Source organism: Grampus griseus, assembly GCF_964374135.1.
Source record: "Grampus griseus genome assembly, chromosome: 21".
Classification (NCBI taxonomy): Eukaryota; Metazoa; Chordata; class Mammalia; order Artiodactyla; family Delphinidae; genus Grampus; species Grampus griseus.
Genome location: NC_139015.1, coordinates 29,048,615 through 29,058,243, shown reverse-complemented (window position 1 = coordinate 29,058,243; position 9,629 = coordinate 29,048,615).

Sequence of the window (9,629 nt, the reverse complement as noted above, 5' to 3'; positions counted from 1 at the left end):
CAGGCTTGGCTGCAAAGGTCACGTAACCAGAGATTCTCCCTGACCTTAGTTCTAAACGATGGTTCCTTGTTCCCCGCCGTGTACGCGCTGTGAAACAATTTCTGTCATTGCTGCTACCGCAGTTTTTAATTATATATTGGTTTGTTTAGTTTTTCCCTCCGTATTAGTCTGCAAGCTTTATGAAGGCAGGCGCTGAGTGTCTTTTTGCCCACGATCGTATGCCTGGAGTCTAGCCCCATGCCTGGTGTGCAGTAGCTGCTCAGGAGATGTTGTGGAATGCGTGAGCTGTGTCCATCTGGTGGCTGGATGATCTCAGAGCTGGTTGGGCATTTACCCGGTGGCCTGGGGATAGGTAGACTATGGGACTTCTCTCTCTTTTTCAGAAGGAAAGGGAAAGCAGAAAATGGGGAGTGAGTAGCCATGAAAAAGAATGAAATGATGCCATTTGCAGCGACATGGGAGGACTTAGAGATGATCGTACTGAGTGAAGTAAGTCAGACAGAGAAAGACAAATATCTGAGGAATCTAAAAAAAAATAATACAAGTCAACTTATTTACAAAACAGAAACAGACTCACAGACCTGGAAAACAAACTTATGGTTACCAAAGGGGAAGGAGGGAAAGGGTAAATTGGAAGTTTGGGATTAACAGATACAAACTACTATATATAAAATAGATAAACTACTAGGACCTACTGTATAGCACAGGGAACTATATTCAATATCTTGTAATAACCTGTAATGAAAAAGAATCTGAAAAAGAATCTGTATATTCTGAATCACTTTGCTGTACACCTGAAGCTAGCACAACATTGTAAAGCAACTATATTTCAATTAAAAAAATGGGGAGTGGGCTTCCCTGGTGGCGCAGTAGTTGAGAGTCCGCCTGCCGATGCAGGGGACACGGGTTCGTGCCCCGGTCCGGGAAGATCCCACATGCCGTGGAGCGGCTGGGCCCGTGAGCCATGGCCGCTGCGCCTGCGCATCCGGAGCCTGTGCTCCACAACGGGAGAGGCCACAACAGTGAGAGGCCCGCGTACGGCAAAAAAAAAAAAAAAGGGAGGGAGTGAGGAGAGTAGGCATGGCGTGGCATTCTTGGGCGCCCTCCCTCATGGTCTGGCCCTGTGGAAGGTGCTTAGCCTGCCCCACAAGAGATCCTGAGTGACAGCCCTGGTTCCAGGGACCAGCTTCTCCTCTGATGGAGTCCCCAGACCTAGGAGCCTGTTTGAAAAAGAAATAAATGGATGTTCCAGAAAGAACCAAACAGCCCATTCCCAATCCCAGCTGCCCACCACCAGCCTGTTCCTGAAGGATTCTGCGCTTGGAAATCCCACAGAAGTTTCGGGGACCCTTCTCTTCCCTGACGCGTGGAGGAGCCAGAGTCTGCTGGGGAGACAGGAGAGCAGAAGAAGAGGGAAGAAAATAGAGTTTAGAGCGGGGCTGGCCTGAGGTGAGCGGCAAAGGGGGAGCACTAGTGTTATGGGGAGTGAGAGCACACCCCACCTCCTCTTTCCTGACTTTCAAGGGGTCTCCTCTCTGAGTGGGCTTGAGGATGTGAGAGCTGGAGGAGACAGTGGAGCGGACGAGGCCCTCGAGGCACGATGGATGGAGGGGAGGCTCTTGACCTCAATGGTGGTCCTCAACCACCAGGTACCAGGGCTGATACCACCCCCAGGGGCGCTGCGATTGTAGAGGATATTTTGGGGTCGTCTCCACGACTGGGGAGGAGCTACCAGCAAGTAGTGCCTTGAGACCAAGGATGCTAAACCTTCTGCCCTGCGTGGGAGAGTCCTGCCCAATAAAGAATTGTCTTGTTCCAAATGTCCCCTCCGTGCAACACTGAAATGAGAGAAAAATAAGGCCTTTGATGCTCGACTCTCTGGGGTGTAAGATGCCCCATGGCTTCTGTCCCCAGAGCTCCTGAGATCCATGGGAAAAAAGTAGACAGGCCCACGCTTGACCATGGGGGCGTGTGACACGGCGCTCAAGGAGAACTTGGGTCACTGCCTCTTCACCCCCTCTCGGTGCCCCCTCCGCGCCCCACAGGCCTGCAAAGCTCCCCAGCGGGCCCTGCGCGCCCAGCCAGGCCTCACCGAGCTGCGAGCTCTAACTTTTTTCCATCTGCCGGGCTGCTTCAGCATGGGCCGGAGAGATGCGGGGCCGGAGGTGGGTGTGGGCGGAGGTGAGGCGTGGTGGGGGGGATGTCTGAGGGTTCGGGGAAAGGCTTTTCGGGGGGTGTTGCTGGAAGGGAGCAGTGCTGGGGGAAGTCGACGGCCACAGGCTCTGGCCTGTCGGGAGGACGGCTGTTGGCACCCGGAGAAATCCATCCAGTGGAGCCAACCCTCATTAATCATCTGGGCGGCTGGACTGCCAGCTCCTTTCAAGATCTTTCAAGAAAGGTTTTCACCCAAAATAGAGTTGAAAATGTGCTGGGCCCTACTCAGAATCTCATCAGTCTGGGCATTATGGAAAGTGGCGGGCGGGCCATGACGGACAAGGCGTACTCTGTTCCAGGGGTCCTGACTCCTAAAGCCTGTCATATCAAGCGCCTCATCAGATTTGACAGCTCCATTTGTACCTACAGAATAGATAAAAGGGGCTGTTCATTGACACAAATGGAGGGGGAGGGGTGGGGAGGACGAGAGGGGAAGGGGGCAGGGCGCACGCGCACGTGTGTGTGTGTGTGTGTGTGCGCGTGTGTGTGTGTGTGTGGTGGGGGAGGAATGGCATCGGGGAGGGATGGGGTGGGGGGGTGATGGTTGGGGCCAAGGGGTGCCAAGGAGGATGCTTCCAAGAACAGTTTCTCCTCCAGTGCCCCCAGAGAAGGGTGCGGGGTCAGGGGAGACAGGTGAGGCTCAGCTTGGGGATGGCGCGGGTGACCCCACCGGTCAGGGTCATCGTCAAGAGGCTCCCCAGCCCCTCTGTGTGCTCTGGGCCCCGAGGCTGTAAGTGGATCCAGGAAGGTGGGCCTGGAGCAGGAGGGCCTGGGGTGGGTGGCTGTCAAAAAGGTGACCCGGGCCAGCAAGTGGGAGGCATGTCTCAGTTCTGAGTCCGAGCTGAAGTTTGCAAAGAGCCTTCCTTTCCTTCTGCTGCAGCCGCTTCACTGGACTGTGTCTGTACTGAGGCCATCGCCCCTTGGAGTAGGCTGCTGGGTGACCACACTTATGCTAGTGGCCCCAAGCAAAGACTCCCTTAAATTACGTTTGTAAGTGCCTTCCCGTTCCCAGCAGATGGCAGCTGGTTGGCGTGGGCTGGACGACGTCCTCAATACACCTTGCAAACTCCAGCTTTGGCTTTGCTCAGGCCGCCCCACTGGCCTGGAAGGCCCCTCCTTCTTCTTCCGGGGGCTGAGTGAACAAGTGAGTCCTCCCAGCTCCTGGGCTGCTCCAAACGCCTGGCACTCTTTGCAGCTCCCGTTCATTTGTTAATGTCATACGTTATTTCATGTTATTGATATGTGTTTGTCCTGGTTCTCCTACTAGATTGCAAACAGTTGGATGTGCGGGCTCATGTCTTATGCATCTTCTGTCCTCTGATAGCATTTAGAGAACTTCTTAGGTTCTCCAGAAATATCTCCACAGGAGATTCTACAAGGCTCAGTCGTGACTTCAGGAAGTGAGTCTGGGATCAGGGGATTTAATGTCCCTTTCTGACCCGTGGTCTTTAGAGGAGAGGGTCAGAGGTCAGCAAGGCTCTGCCTATCCTGCCCCCACCCACCTGGGGCCCCCTTCCCAGCTAATGCAGCCCAGGCCAGGTGTCATGGGTGGCCGTGGAGCTCCCTCATGCTCCCTTGGCCGGATGGCTCTGGTGGCAGGAATATAGGTTTTTGGAATCGGATAGATTTGGTAGGGATCTTGCCTCTAATGCTTACTGACTTTGTGACATTGGGCAAAATGTGTTCAAGAGTAGACTTACTGCAGGGAATGGATGCCAGGATTAAATAAAACCTTGTATGGAAGTACTTAGCGCAGTGTCTAGCATACAGCAAGCACTCAGTAAATGTTAGAGAAGGAAGAAGGCCACGTCTGGTCCTGTTGCCCAGACCTTTTCCTTTGAACGTAAGCGGACATCCTGTTGATGGTACCTGTTTGTTGGTGACCATTGATCATTATCGTTGAATCAATCCTTAGCTTTTTGTAAGTTTCACAGATGGAAGCTTTGCTAGAGTCCAATACATAGAAGGTCCCTACCCTTCCTATAAGGAGGAGGTGTTAATATGCTGCCTCAGGACTACAAGCTATGCGGAAGGTCACGAACCTCTTTGAACTTCAGGGTCTCAGAGCCCTGGGATGTCTGTCCCAACAGGAGTGAGGTCAGCTGTGTCTGGCTAAAGGGTTCCATCCCTGTGCCTGTTTCCTACGATTTCAAATGTAAACTTCCTCCAGGTGAACAGGGCTCTGTGGGTTTGGAAGGGCTTCTGTTTGGGAAGGTCCGAGGAAGCAGGATGGAGGTGGGCTGGAGTGAAGGAGAGCTGGGTTCTGTCCTGGCTTCTCTCCGACCTACCGTGTGGCCCTTGGTAGTCACCACATGCCTTCATCTTGCTACAAACTCAGTTTCGCCCTGAGCATGGGGAGGGCAAGATGGAAGCCGTCAGAGCACCCAGACAATGCCTGTGGGGGACCACCCTCCAGCTCCCCTCTCCTTGTGTGCACAAGGGAGGGTCAACATCTTGCACTTAGGAGGGGCCGTGTGACCAGTTCCAGCCAGAGGATTATGAGCATAGGTGACATGTATCACTTTTGGCCTGAGCTGTGTTCATGCAAGACCTCCAGCTCTCCCCCTGCTGTGACCACTGAGGATGTCAGGAGTCCTGATTAGTTATGTGCAACACCGTGATGCTTTCTGAGGTGTCACCTTGGTTAGACTGAACGAGAGTCCAGGGTATTTAATCAAACTCTGCTTCTGGGAAGGAACTTTGTGGATGTGATTGAAGTCCTTAATCAGTTGGCTTTAAGTGGCTCAAAAGGGAGATGATCCAGGGTGGGCCTGACCTAATCAGGTGAGCCCTTTCAAAGAGGCTTCCCTGAGCTCAGAGACTCCAAAGGGCTCATGCCAGTAGAGTTTCAGCCTGCTGTGGTCTTCTCTTCTTGCCTGTCTCCTTACGGACTTCCAACTTGCTTAGCTAGCCACCACGATTGTGTAAGCCAACACCTTACAATAAACGCCTTACTATATTATTGGTTCTGCTTCTCTGGTCAAATCCGGATTGATACAGAGATCCCTGTCAGCCCACGATGGAGATGTAGTGTAAGTGAAAAACAAGATTTTGTTGTGTTAAGCTTCTGAGATTTCAGGGTTAATTTGTTACTGTAGCATAATCTAGCCTATACTGACTATTGCAACAGCATTAGTAAGCCCTTAGTCCATCATATCTTAATTAGCTTATACATCTATCTCCCAGTAGACTGAAGCTCCTTGAGGCAAGGGCCAGGGTCACTCTCACCTTTTTAGTGCCCAGAGGAGACAATTGTACCTGGTATGCAGGGGACATTCTGTAATGTTTAACAAATGAGTCAAACCCACTGTACTCAGTGGCATCTCAGCTCTTGGAAGGAAGGACCTAGGTACCTTCAACTGCATGGTGTCCAGCAAGGTCCCAACACATGTAGGCACACTGGCCAAGACATTCTGATGGGACAGTTCCCCTGATTCTATCCATTTGCAGCATCTAAACCCACCTGGATACAAAGTCGGAAGCTACTGACTCAGTGCAAAGAATTTTATAGTCAGGACTGTGTTGGAATCCTGGTTCCACAGCTCTTTAACTGTGAAATCGTGAGCAATTTCCCTAACCTCTCCAAGTTCCAGTTTTCTCATCAGCGTGAACTGGAGGTTTGCTGTAAATATTAAATGCCCAGCACATATTATTATATTTAACTGTGCCGTGGCGCACACAAAATGATTCTCCTAGAGATGCTCTAGGGGATGCCTGGCTTACTGTATACTTGTTTGGTGCTGCCTGTATTTGAAGTTGTAAGCTGTAAGTAAGAAGGATAAGCATGGCGGCGTAGTCATGCAGTTCCTTTTATGGACAAACCTGTATATAACTCCCCCCCCCGCCCAGCCCCCCACCCCTCCACAAGAATTCACACATCCACATACCCAGGAAAACAAATAGGATGTGGGGAACGTGCAGTGACATTTTCCAAATGACTGTTTCCATTCTAAAATCTGGCTCTGATTTAAACTCCAGGAGGATCATTTTATTTTATGTTCCAAAGAGCTATGGAGATCGCCACTGCCCACTCAGAGCAAAGGTCCCCCCACTGTGGTTTGATTTTTATCTGCCTTTCATTTCTTCCCTCGCCAGTTCCATTTTCCAAAAGCAATTGGATGGAGGCTGTGAAAAATGGAATTTTTGTAGACCTTGGTTTAACCTCATATTATTTAAAATAATAATGTCTGACCCACTTAATTACCAAGCAGTCGCTGAAATACCGGCATCACCCTATTCTCAGCATTTCATCAAATGAAAAAAATATATATATATTTTTGCGGTATGCGGGCCTCTCACTGCTGTGGCCTCTCCCGTTGCGGAGCACAGGCTCCGGACATGCAGCCTCAGCGGCCATGGCTCACGGGCCCAGCCGCTCCGCGGCATGTGGGACCTTCCCGGACCGGGGCACGAACCCACGTCCCCCGCATCGGCAGGCGGACCCTCAACCACTGCGCCACCAGGGAAGCCCTGAAAAAATATTTTAATGCTTCATTCTTTTGGGCCCAGTTCCCTGGACGGAAAGTCCACATTACAACATTCTTCTTGTGGACCTTCCATCTACCCTCCATCACTGAGGTAAAGTCACGAGGTTTCTTTTTCTGGGTCTTCCACTTCTACTGTCCTGATGGGAACTTCAGTATTGCATTAGACTGGGAACCAGTGTCACAGCAACCTGCCCAACTCTGACCACCATGCTTCACCCTTTAAACATTTTATAAACTCATAGAATATTCCAGTTAGAAAGGGCTTAGATGTGAAGAAAAGGGAACACCTGTACACTTCTAGTGGGAATTAAATTGGTGCAGCCACTATGGAACACAGTATGGAGGCTGGTCATAAAACTAAAAATAGAACTACCATATGACCCAGCAATTCCACTCTTGGGCATATAGTCAAAGAAGATGAAAACACTGATTCAAAAAGATACATGCATCCCAATGTTTGTAGCAGCATTATTTACAGCAGTCAAGATATGGAAACAACCTAAGTGTCCATCAACAGACAAATGGATAAAGAAGATGTGGTATATATATATATATATATATATATATATATATACACACACATATAAAATACAATACTACTCAGCCATAAAAAGAACAAAATTCTGTCACTTGCAACAATGCGGATGGACCTGGATGGTATTACGCTTAGTGAAATAAGTCAGAGAAAGACAAATACTCTGTGTTGTCACTTACATGTGGAGTCTAAAAAAATAAAACAAATGAATGTATATAACAAAACAGAAACAGACTCACAGACATAGAGAACAAACTAGTGATTACCAGTGGGGAGAGGGAAGGGGGGCAAGATAGGGGTAGAGGATTAAGGAATACAAACTGCTATGTATAAAATAGATAAGGTACAAGGATATATTGTACAATACGGGGAAATATAGCCAATATTTTTAATAACTTTAAATGGAGTATAATCTATAAAATATTGAATTGCTATGTTGTATACCAGAAACTAATATTGTAAATCAACTATACTTCAGTTAAAAAAAAATAAAATGCTTCACGTGAAAAAAAAGGGGCTTAAAAATTACAAGGTGCCACAACTTCATTTCAGAAATGGGAAAAAAAGAGACTCAGAGAGATAAAGTGACTTATTCAAGGTCGCACAGAAATTAAGTTTCAGAAAGAGAGCAAAATCCAGGTTTTCTGACTCCTGTTTCAATGCTCTTTCTACTATATGTATGATGACTACACTTTCTGGACTTTTCAGGACAGTCCTCAAGCTACCAAAATACACTCACACTCTTGGTCTCCATTTTGAACAATACCGTCACTTCATTTCCTCTCAGTCAGCAGGTTCAATTTCTCTTCTCTTAAGAGAATGCTTTCCTAGCTCTTCTGTGATCCAAATCCACTGACAGCCTTTCCTGTCTTGGGAAGTGTTAATAAAGCTGGTGATATGCCACCACCCCTGGGAAAACTTGTAAAGGTACTTCATCTAGGAAGAAGCACAAACCATTTCCAGGTCTGGAATTCTCCATGGAAAGTGCAAGCTGGTTAGGCAGGCCTATTCCTTGATCTGCTTGAGAGTGGAAATCGCTGGGCTCTGGCTCAGCCCTCTCACCACTATGGAATGAAGGCCTCACCCATCTTCCAGCCTTCAGAAGAGGATGGGCCTACGAGGAATTGGGGAGCCTCCCAACAGAATGGAGCTCCCATGGGAAGGTCCCCAGTGTCAGCCCCAGTGAGCTCTCCCTCCAGCTTCTGTAGCCTGACTGTCAATCTGCACAGCTAGCCCCTTATTATATTCTGTCCTGTTCTCCACTGTCTGCACCGTGCAATTCAGCACTTATTAGACTGGCATGAAGGCAGTGATATAGAATACTGTCTTGTTCCCGATCTCATGGGTATATCTTGTCTCGTCCAACCAAATTGGGCAGGAACGTGGTCTGAGTTTTCTCCTGTGTCTCCCGACACCCCGCATTGCGCTGGGCACGGACCAGGAATCCTGTAAACTCTGTTTGCTTTGGTGATCGACCTCCTGGAAGTCTTAATTCCCCAATACTGGGTCTCTATTTTCAAGCTGCCATTTCTCTATCTTGGTCATTAGGTACATCATTTGTCAAAACAGAAACTGTACAAGTGGAACGAAGTCGATATCGCTCTTGTATCGCCCCCCCCCCCCCGCCCCTTTTTAAATGTTGAAATCAACCACGCGGCTCCATCAATTTCCCACAAACTCCTGACCTTGTTCCCGCCCCCGGACCGCGGGGTTGCTTCGGTTCTGTTTTTAGCTTGGCTGAGCCCATTGGCCCCCTCCCTGGCCTCCCTCTCTGCTGGGTGCCTTTCCTGTCCTTGGACCTGGTGGCTGACAGCTGGTTTGGGGGGACCGGAGGAGAGGATGCGGGCATGCTGAGTGTGACAATAGGGCGGGCTTTGTCCAGGTGCCAGGGTGCACCTCCGCTGACCTTGGAACTGGGGACGACCAAGGGGAGGCAGTTTCCTTCTCGCTCTCTGGGCTGCAGGTTTTTAATGTCTTCTTTGTTGGTCTGGGGCCCTGGAGACTGAACTGAGGGGAGAGACTTTAGGCTGTTCCCTCCCTCCTGGACAAAACGGTGCGTGCTTTTCCTGTTTAAACAGGGCACAGTTGTGAAGTGCCCTGACTGCACACACCGAGGCCCGGCAACGGCTGCAATAAATCAATAGGAAAGTAGAGGCTGCCAGTTAGACTAAACAAGTGCATTTGCAAAGACGGCTAGCCCTCATTAATCACTCTGACAGTCCTAAAAACACATTTCCCCTTTAATGACTGTATTTGGATAATCAGTGCTTTTTCCTCCTCAGAGTTTGAGTAACAGACAGCTGGTGTTATTACAGCCATCGGGGAGGGAGTGCTGGGATTAGGGTCGAGGGGGAGCCATCCACTGGAGGTCTCCGCAAAGGGGGGGTGTTGCC